At 43.0% G+C, this 10877-nt stretch overlaps 1 protein-coding gene across 5 annotated transcripts in view; it reads right to left on the reverse strand.

Moving 5' to 3' along the window:
- syt12 (synaptotagmin XII) overlaps positions 1 to 9777 on the reverse strand; it is a 206552-nt gene extending 196775 nt beyond the window's left edge. For 2 of the 5 annotated variants that reach the window (XM_043706171.1, XM_043706170.1), the window contains exon 1: positions 9242 to 9776. The gene's annotated coding sequence lies outside the window, so the exon portion shown is untranslated. Of the gene's footprint in view, positions 1 to 9241 lie in introns of all 5 variants that reach the window. The other 3 variants (XM_043706175.1, XM_043706172.1, XM_043706174.1) reach the window with 3 other exon arrangements.
- Between the last annotated feature and the right edge of the window lie 1100 nt (positions 9778 to 10877).

Here is a 10877-nt window from a genome sequence, read left to right on the forward strand (position 1 = left end):
TACTAAGCTGGGTGGCAGGGTGAAATGTGAGGAGGATGTTAGGAGATTACAGGGTGACCTGGACAAGTTAGGTGAGTGGTTAGATGCATGGCAGATGCAGTTTAATGTGGATAAATGTATGGTTATCCACTTTGGTGGCAAGAACAGGAAGGCAGATTACTACCTAAATGGAATCAATTTAGGTAAAGGGGCAGTACAAAGAGATCTGGGTGTTCTTGTACACCAGTCAATGAAGGTAAGCATGCAGGTACAGCAGGTAGTGAAGAAGGCTAATAGCATGCTGGCCTTCATAACAAGAGGGATTGTGTATAAAAGCAAAGAGGTTCTTCTGCAGCTGTACAGGGCCCTGGTGAGACCACACCTGGAGTATTGTGTACTGTTCTGGTCTCCAAATTTGAGGAAAGACATTCTGGCTATTGAGGGAGTGCAGCGTAGATTCACAAGGTCAATTCCTGGAATGGCGGGACTACCTTACGCTGATAGACTGGAGCGACCTTGAGTATACCCTTGAGTTTAGAAGACTGAGAGGGGATCTGATTGAGACATAGAAGATTATTAAAGGATTGGGCACTCTGGAGGCAGGAAACATGTTTCTACTGATGGGTGAGTCCCGAACCAAAGGACACAGCTTAAAAATACGGGGTAGATCATTTAGGACAGAGTTGAGGAGAAACTTCTTCACTCAGAGAGTGGTGGCTGTGTGGAATGCTCTGCCCCAGAGGGCAGTGGATTCATTTAAGAAAGAGTTGGATAGAGCTCTCAAGGATAGTGGAATCAAGGGTTATGGAGATAAGGCAGGAACAGGATAATGATTAAGGGTGATCAGCCATGATCATATTGAATGGTGGTGCAGGCTCGAAGGGCAGAATGGCCTACTCCTGCACCTATTTTCTATTGTCTATTGTATTCTGTACAGTCCTTTGCTGACCTTGAAGCTGCTAGAAACTATTATATCCTTTACTTTTTCTTCACAATGTGTTGTTTCATCTTATTATTGTAAAGGTATGTTAAATATGTACTGTCATAACATTGCTGTTCCTTTAGCTTGCATTGCTATATTCATGACTACTCAATTAAAGTGGCTAGGGAGATGGTTGAGTCATAGAATCCCGACAGCATTGAAGCAGGCCATTTGGCCTATCGAGTCCACAGTGACACTTTGAAGAGCATTCCACTCAGACCCATCCTTTATCCTACCCTTGTGATCCTGCATTCCCCATGGTCAATCCACCCAGCCTGCACATCCCTGAACACAATGGGCAATTTAGCATGGCAATCCACCTAACCTGCACATCGTTGGACTGTGAGAGGAAACCAGAGCACCCAGAGGAAACCCGCACGGACATGGGAGAATGAGGAAACTCCACACAGATAGTCACTCAAGGCAGGAATTGAACTCAGGCCCCTGGTGCTGTGAGGCAGCAGTGCTAACCACTGAACCACTGTGCTCCTCTAAAACAGGACTCAGATTGGATTTAATTTTACAGAATTTCCAAGATTTGGAAAACCCTCCATCAGAATACAGTATGCACACAAATCCTTTAATCAAAAAGTGAAGGAATCAGAAAGCATGACATTTCAGGTAATTTGGTTAAACATCCATCATCAGAAAGATGATAAAACTGTTACTAAGATTGCTATAGGTAACCATCAATATTCAACACAGTATTGCAAAAGGTAAATAATATTTAAGCAATTTATTGGAATACTTTGATGAAGAACCTCGGCTGTTGAGTTTATTGTAATTGGATTTCCAAAAAACATTTGATAAGGTGCCACATCAATGCTTTGTACAGAAAAAAAAAGCTATGGTGTTGGAATTCACAGCCTCAAAAATCATGGTTTCCTATAGCCCGGTTTCATTTAATGCTCATTGTGGAAGACAGAACTTCATTCACTATCACTTGCCTTCACTTTCTGGTTTGTGTACCTTTTTTAATAGTTATTTGCTTTCCCTTTAGGAAAAAAGGATCTGGCTAATCTAAGATGGAAGATGAGAAAATATTGAGACTGTCAGAGCTGCTCCTTTTTTGAGGTATTTTCAATTTTGGAGCTGATCTCCTTGAATTCTAGGAGCAGTAATTACTGTTTTATAAGCAGTTGCACTGTTTTGGAGCTTTGGGGGAAAAATTGATCAAAACAATGACACTTTAAAAAGGAGAAAAACAGACAAAAATCATGAGGAGCATGAGTAGAGTGAATAGCCAAGGTCTTTTTTCCAGAGTGGGGGAGTCCAAAGCTAGAGGGCATAGGCTTAAGGTGAGAGGGGAAAGGCTTAAAATGGACCGAAGAAGCAATTTTTTCACACAGAGGGTGGTGCATGTATGAAATGAGGAGCCAGAAAAAGTGATGGAGGCTGGTGATATGGGCCAAATGCTGCAACTGGGACTAGATTAATTTAGGATATCTGGTTGGACCGAAGAAGCAATTTTTTCACACAGAGGGTGGTGCATGTATGAAATGAGGAGCCAGAAAAAGTGATGGAGGCTGGTACAATTACAATATTTAAAAGGCATCCAGATTGGTTCATGATTAGGAAGGGTTTAGAGGGATATGGGCCAAATGCTGCAACTGGGACTAGATTAATTTAGGATATCTGGTCAGCATGGAAGAGTTGGACCATAGGGTCTGTTTCCATATTCTATATCTCTATGAATCTCTAACTCTACCTCCAGAACCTCAGTTTCTCCCTATAGAACCTCCTTTACTTAGCATTTTCTATGTGTGGCTGTTTCTTTTCCCCGTTTTTCCAAGGTCACACTCCTGCCTGTACTTCATACCAGCTCCTGAATGTAGTTTTGCTTTTAGAGTTCAAACTTGCCTTTTTGCTATTTCCATGGCTGCTACTGTCTCACTTTATCAATAATCACATTTCCGGTGCTGCCTGATTATGCCGCTTATTTTATTTTCACAGGAGCTGGGTATTGTTGCCTTGGTAAGCATATATTGCTTACCCCAAATTGCCTGGAGGGCAGTTAAGAGTCAAACACATTGCTGCACATCTGGTGTCACATGTAGGTCTGACCAGGTGAGGAATGGAAGATTTCCTTCCCTAAAGTACAATAGTAAAATTAAGGTTTTTAAAAAATATAATCTACAGAGGTTACATGGTTGCCATGAGGCCCGCTCTTTCTATTCCAGATATTTTAATCAATTCAAAATGCACCATCTGTCATGGAGGGATCTGAAAACATGAGCCCAGAGCATTGGTCTGGAGTTCTGGATTGCTAACCCAGTGACATTACCACTACATCACTGCCTCCCCTTTCAAAGTGATAATACTCTTAAAGGTGATAAACTCACAGTTTCCTCATTTGCTTCCTATCTTTCTTTTCCTTGGAGTGGGCATCAGATTTGTAATGTTGGAACCTCATGTAATTTGCACAATTGACCATTCCTGATATCTTGTGTATTTGTCACTTCTCCCATTGTGTTGTGCAGCATAAGGATTGTTTCAGGTACTTTACTCCAAGCCTCTTCTGTCTTTGCTCTGACCTCGGCCTATCTAGTTATTAGTGATAGAGGATAAGACACCATAGAATAGCTACAAAGCAGGCACTGTTCTCAGATAGCAAGCAGGCTTATTGTATGATAGCAATATAGAAATAAATTTGGTCAGGCATAATTAATTGCACCTTGGCGAGCTGATACCAATACATCTGTTTACTCTAGGAACTATAACTTCTTGTCTCTACCAATACTGTGGAATGCACAGTGCCAATGTATCGTGAACATTATCCCCTTCTAAACCATTATCTTATACAACACAATCCCTTCCCATCACTTAAAGTTCTAAATGACTTCAGCTGTAGCATTTGCTCGTTCATAGCAATTGATCATTGGACAGACTAATCCCAAATAACTTTTGAGGAGTGATATGATACTCTTATTTTCAATTGTAGAGCTTTTTCTTTCCCCGACTCTGATTCATTAGTATTGATCATTAGCAGGTATCTGTCTGGTAACCAGAGTTTGTAGGTCCACATTCCAGTGGTGTTAACTGGTTCCATTGATATTTGATAGTGGTTGCTATTGCCTCAATGAGCAAAAGAACTGAGCTGAAGACAGTGTGTCTGGAACTATGTTTTAACAATTCCAGTAAGGTAAATGGCCAGTTCCTTTTCTTTAGAGTACTGAATAGGGAGCTTGGACAATGCCCTATTCTACTCTGGATGCTAAACTTATACCCCTGCTCCTTGGATGCTGCCTGACCTGCTGTGCTTTTCCAGCGTCACATTTTTTTGACATGGGAACTTATACATCCACTTTAAACATTTTAATGTCTCGTTTTAAAGATGACATCTCTGACTGTAAAGCTCTGACAGTACTATTCTGAAGGAGAAGCACAGATCCATGTGTATATCCCTGTTGCAAGCAGGTGAGGAAGGGTGAGCTCCTTACCTGTCAACCTCCTCAACTGGGGAGGTGATGGTCTTGTGGTTTTATCACTGCACTATTAATCCAGGTACCCAGGTAATGTCCTGGGGACCTGGGTTAAAAACCCACAATAACATATAGTCGATAAAAATCTGCAACTGCAAGTCTAATGATGACCATGAGTTGATTGATGTGGAAACGCCAGTCTGATTCCCTTTTGCCCTTTAGGGAAGGAAACTGCCCTCCTCACCTGGTTGGCCTATGTGGGACTCTCGACCCATAGTGTTGTGGTTGTCTCTTAACTGCCTTCTTGGAAATTTGGGATGGGCAATAAATGTTGGCCCAGCCAGTGATGTTTTTATTCTGTGAATGAATAAAAAAAGGTAAGTTCTTTTTTGAAAGAGGCCATATAATAAAAATGTCATATCCAAGGCTTTTGAATCAGTAAGGAGCCAATTACAAGATTTTCTTGAGTGAAAAAGAGAAGACTTTTAAAACCTGTTAATCCCAAGAAAATAATTAAAAAATAAAGCAATCAAGCATACACTCAAATAGATACAAAATTAAAAGGGGAAACTGTCTAGTATAAAAGAAATATACAGCCTATAATCCTTAGAGGGATGAAATGGTGTTAAGAAGAGAAAACCTGCCTTAAAATGGCCATGGAATTTGTTGACCATATGGGTTAGACAAGCTCCACAAATGAGGCATGATGCACAGTTTTAACCTGGGACTACAGTCTTTTAGGAGAAAGTGAGGACTGCAGATGCTGGAGATCAGAGCTGAAAATGTGTTGCTGGAAAAGCGCAGCAGGTCAGGCAGCATCCAAGGAACAGGAGAATTGAACTTTTGGGCATAAGCCCTTCTTCAGGGCTTTCCTGAAGAAGGGCTTATGCCCGAAACGTCGATTCTCCTGTTCCTTGGATGCTGCCTGACCTGCTGCGCTTTTCCAGCAACACATTTTCAGCACTACAGTCTTTTAATTGATGTGTTGTATCTGCAGCAGTAGCAAATATTTCAATTGTCTTTTGATTTCTCAAACATTTTGATTTCCATTTGAATCAATTCTGTCACTGGACATTTCTCCTTCTTGAGATGTCAAGAAAGCACCATCTCCAGCTGGTTCAGTCATAAATCTCTCTCCTCGGTTCTGCCAAATGCAATTTCCTGAAATATAAGTTGATTTGTGCATTTTGATGTCTGAGCTCATTGTTTGCATGCCTAACAACCGGAGAAGTTGTTGTCCATTCCCGATGACGTGAAACTTATTACTCAAATATAAAGCAAAATAGGAGATGGGGTTTCTTTATGCCTGATTGGATGGACTAATTTCAGTATATTTTAATGAAAATAAATTTTAGTTTAGATGATATTGGTTGTTCTTTGACAGAGCTTAGTGACTGTGTGGTCAGATAAGGCTGTTGCATTTAAGTTTTTCTCAATGTTAAAACAGTTTCAGTTCATGAGAGTTCAAGTATGAAAAGACAGATGTTAGAATTTTAAGAATTGATATTCACTATTTTATTACCACCATGACAATCCGCAATGCTTTTGATCAACTCTTTAAATGAGGAGGCTGATGTTTTGCACTTGGACCCTAGCATTTTCCTAAACCCATATAACTATTAGTAGGACTTAATGCAAACACCAGTATATATAGTAAACACCATGTAGTTAGTGTGCACACTTAGGCAGATTATATTTTCCTCACTGAGTATGTTACTATAAAAGGTTGGAAGGTAAACTTGTGCAAAATGCTAATACCATACATAGGTTATCTATAAACTGCCTTGTCTATGGTAATTTTGTCCTTTTACAGTGTTGAGATGTAAATTACAAAAAAAAAGAAAAACATAATGAAGGGAATAACAAAAAGCAATAGAGAAGGAACAAAAAGTAAAAACAAAGGTTTGGTGTACTCTTTGAAGTAAAAATAATTTGAATGCGATGAAATTCTTAATTGGTTGTACTTAGCATATTGTTTTGAAACAGTAAACTGTAGGTTTCAGGTGTCATTACTACCTGGAGTGATGTTGCTGCTTTTAATGAGATATAGCTCTATATATTGCTGCCATTTCCATCTCATACCTCTTCTTGAACATGAACACACTTTGTCGCTGCTCTCACTGTGACAACCAGACCTTGTTCCGCACTTGGGCTAATGCAGCTCAATTGCAACATGAAGCAAATGAGACATTGGGTCATTTCTTTCATATATTTCCAATGCATTAAGAGCAAAGAAAGGCATGAGATAACATAGTGCCTTTTATAACTCAGGACACCACAACGAACATTTGAAGTTTAGTTCTGTGGTAGTATAGGAAACATTGCAGCCAATGTATGTCCTGAGTTATGAATGACAAATCAACTGTATTTATAACATTGTATGGAGGATAGATATTAGCCAGGACAGCAGAGATCATTTGAAATGGTGGTACTGAATTGTCTGTATCCATCTGAGAAGGCAGATGGTGCTTCCCAATATTATTTCATCTGAAAGATGGCACCTCTGACACTACAGCACTCACACAGGATTGAACCACTTCAATTAGGAAAGATGATCGAGGAGAAATTGGACATTTTGCTTTCCTCTGGAACAAAGAAGATTGTAAGGTGGTTTTGATAGGAGGGCTCAAAATGACGCGAGTCTTAATAAGGTAGATCTCTGAACGGGAATCGGTAATTGTAATGCATCAGTTTGAGATCGTGGCAAAAAGAACAGAGTTAGCAGTTCGACATAAGACGGTTACTAAGACTGGAATATCCCATCTAGAAAATAAAACTAGAAACATATAGCCTTTTGATGAAAGATCTGATTGTATAAATCGATTCACAATAGCATTTCTGTTAGAGCTTTCCTTTTAAATAAAAAGACAACTCTAGTTTGGACCGATTTATGACTGTGACTTAGCTACTAAAAACTTCAGAGATAGATTTTTGTTCTTGGTACTTGGTGGTAAGGGTTCTGATCTGTAATGCATTCGAAATGGAGCTAAGCAAAATGCACAATGTATTGGAGATGGCTTTGAGGATTCATTGTTACGCCTGAGCGAGATGCCCCTGGAGTAGGATTGAAAGCTCACACGCTTTAGTTCACTCAAATGAATTCGACAATGTTTTAACCGACAGTCATCTGTCCGCTGGAGCATTGCGCGAACTCTCGAATCTGACAGGTTCCAAGTACAAATCATGACCATCTGGGGATATCCAAGAGCACATACCCCAGGCAGCACAGAGTCACCCTGCGTGGCGTATTACTGAACAAATATGAGTCATTTGAGCCAACAGATCAGACCTACGTTTATGTCCCTTTAATCAAAACCTTCTAAATCTAATCTTATAAATATATCCCATTCCCTTCTCCCTCATATGCTTCCCTTATATTGTATGTAGGTAATCACAACTATTTTCCAAATTAATGTATTACATGGATTTGCTAATACCTGGGGAATAATTCGCTCCTGCCCTCCTTACTGGAGCAGATAGACCCCAGCCTATTCAATATTTTTGTTATTGGCGTGAACCTTTCAGTACCCGCATGTTTCAATTCACAACAGAGGGTTAGAAACGATCACAATTACGCCCTCCCCTACTTCCTTAACATAATTGGCCTAGAAGATCAAGATTAATGGAGCTCTGGACTGCAGAGAGAGAAAAAAACAATATTTGTAGAATTGGTTTCCATTAGGAAATCTTTGATCCGAAAGTTGGTCACCTCAGTGTGCTATAACAGTACTCTGAACGACAGTCCTGCTGTTTTGTTTGAACACTGTGCGGAACGATTAGACCGGGAGTACCTCATTCATTCAAGTTGACGCTCTATTCAACGAATGAAGGTTACCGTGGGTTCATGGGCGTTATTTAACACCTCCAAGCGGTTCAGCCGAGTTATCCCGGGGAAGCCAGTGGTTGAGGCTCGGCGCTGCCACTGCTGCGGGTGTCTCCCGGGAATGGTTTATAATCATGAACACAAAGCAATCTCTCCGTCTCTGATCCCAACCCCAAAACTCAAAAGCCATCGCGGCTCATCAGACCCGGGACAGTCTCCCCAAACAGGGGTAAATCTCCAGAATACAGGAATGTAAAGGACAGCGACACTGCCTGAAATCTGACCACGGCAGTTCCACCAGCTTGCAGAATAGTGACCCCCCCAATACTACAGGAGATGGTCAGGAAGTGTCAGTCACACAGGACAGGGATCCTGTCCGAACTACAGCGGCAAAGACGATCAATTAAACTCTCCTTCCGACCAACACTATGGAAAGCTGGAAACATAAAGGATTGCTGAAAATCTGAAACACAGAAAGTGCAGAAACTCAGCATCAGTGGAAGGAGACTCAAGAGTTAATGCTGCCTTCCACTGACCCTTTGTCAGTGCACGATTCCTACCAAACATATGAACAGAATCCTGCTTAATACAACCCACTGGACATAGCACGCCAGCTCTGAAGCCCTGTAAAACATGCAGAGAATCTTGCAACAACCCCTCTCTCCCAGCATGGGGGGGAGGGGAGGGGGGCTACCGAAATGTAGCGAGTGCATCCGCCGCGACAATCCCCTATATGTTCGGCGTCTAACCAGGCACAAAGCCCAACCAAATAACTCTCAGCAGCTACAGGATCGAGCAAATAACGAGCCTCCTAAGCCCTATCAACTCCATCGCAGTCCAAGACATTCTCTTTCCCTCCCCACATCTCCCCTACCAAAAAAAAATGGGAAGCTAACTCAGATGTGGAACTATCTCGCCTCAAGCTGGGGGACTGGCATAGTCTTGTGTCCGGGACTGCACTGACGGGCAATTATAGGAGATGCAGTTGTACGTTTTGCAATTTCTCTCGGCGCTATTCCCTGGAAGAGCACTTACTTGGGAAGTGTGCCGAGTGCCTCCCGGGTTTAGCTGAGCGCCACCGGCTATCACAGCGCTCCCCCTTCTCTCTCTCTCTCTCTCCTCTGCGGTGCCTCTATCCCAAGATCCTGCCGCAGAGACTCAGCGGGCTCCCCGGTGTTAACCCTCCGGGCTCTCCAGCCTCAGTCGTGCTGCCAAGGTTCGGGAGGGTGAGCGTGTTTGTTCAAGATGTAGCTCCCCAAAACCCCTCCCCTCCCCCCACCCCCGTCCCACCGGCCGCGGGACGTTTCAGAAGGCGCTGTTTAAAGGCAAGTTGTTGTTGGCGGAGCTCCGCCAAGCGAGTCCGCTCCCGCTACAGATCAACAAAAACTCCGGCTGCTCCCGGTGCCGGGAAACCTCGCGAGTGAGTGCCGGCCTCTCTGCGGTGCCAAAGCTCTCGCTACAGTAATAACTTACTCCGGCACTTCCCGGACGGAGCTGTCCTCTGCCCGGCTCCAGTGCTCCGGAGCCTCCGAACTGAATGAAAGAATTACCGCTTTCAGCACAACCATTCAGGGTCATCCAACTGCGCAGGGACCGCCCTGCGTAGCACTGACAGACACGGACTTCCAGTCAGAGATAAGGGGGAGGCTGAGAGACATGGCAGCAGAAAGAGAGAGAGACAGACAGAATCAAATATGCTATCAGACAGGTAAGGGACAGAGAAAGAGAGAGAGAATCAAATATGCTATCAGACAGGTAAGGGACAGAGAAAGAGAGAGACACTGACTGAGAAATCACAGCTACGGTCACAAAGGCACACGCTGGGAGACAGACTGAGAAATCACAGCTACTGTCACAAAGGCATTCACTGGGAGACACAGACTGAGAAATCACAGCTACTGTCACAAAGGCGCTCGCTGGGAGACACAGACTGTGAAATCACAGCTACTGTCACAAAGGCACTCGCTGTGAGACACAGACTGAGAAATCACAGCTACTGTCACAAAGGCGCTCGCTGGGAGACACAGACTGAGAAATCACTGTCACTGTCATAAAGGCACACGCTTGGAGATACTGACTGAGAAATCACAGCTACTGTCACAAAGGCATTCACTGGGAGACACAGACTGAGAAATCACAGCTACTGTCACAAAGGCGCTCGCTGGGAGACACAGACTGAGAAATCACAGCTACTGTCACAAAGGCACTCACTGGGAGACACAGACTGAGAAATCACTGTCACTGTCATAAAGGCACACGCTTGGAGATACTGACTGAGAAATCACAGCCACTGTCACAAAGGCACTCACTGGGAGACACTGACTGAGAAATCACAGCCACTATCACAAAGGCACTCACTGGGAGACACTGACTGAGAAATCACTGTCACTGTCACAAAGGCAGACACACTGGGAGACACTGAGAAATCACAGCCAGTTTCAGAAAGGTATGGACTGGGAGATACTGTTTGAGAAATCACAGCCACTGTCACAAAGGCACACACTGGCAAAGAACTCACAGCCAGTGACACAAATGTACACACTAGGGGACTCTGATGGAGCTACTGCAGCTAGTGACACAATGGTACACTCTGGGAGACACTGATTGAGAAATGATTGTCAGTTACTCTCTGGCACTAACTGGGAGATACTGAATGAGAAAGCACAGCCAC

This window comes from Chiloscyllium plagiosum, chromosome 16 (genome assembly GCF_004010195.1).
Source record: "Chiloscyllium plagiosum isolate BGI_BamShark_2017 chromosome 16, ASM401019v2, whole genome shotgun sequence".
Taxonomy (NCBI): domain Eukaryota; kingdom Metazoa; phylum Chordata; class Chondrichthyes; order Orectolobiformes; family Hemiscylliidae; genus Chiloscyllium; species Chiloscyllium plagiosum.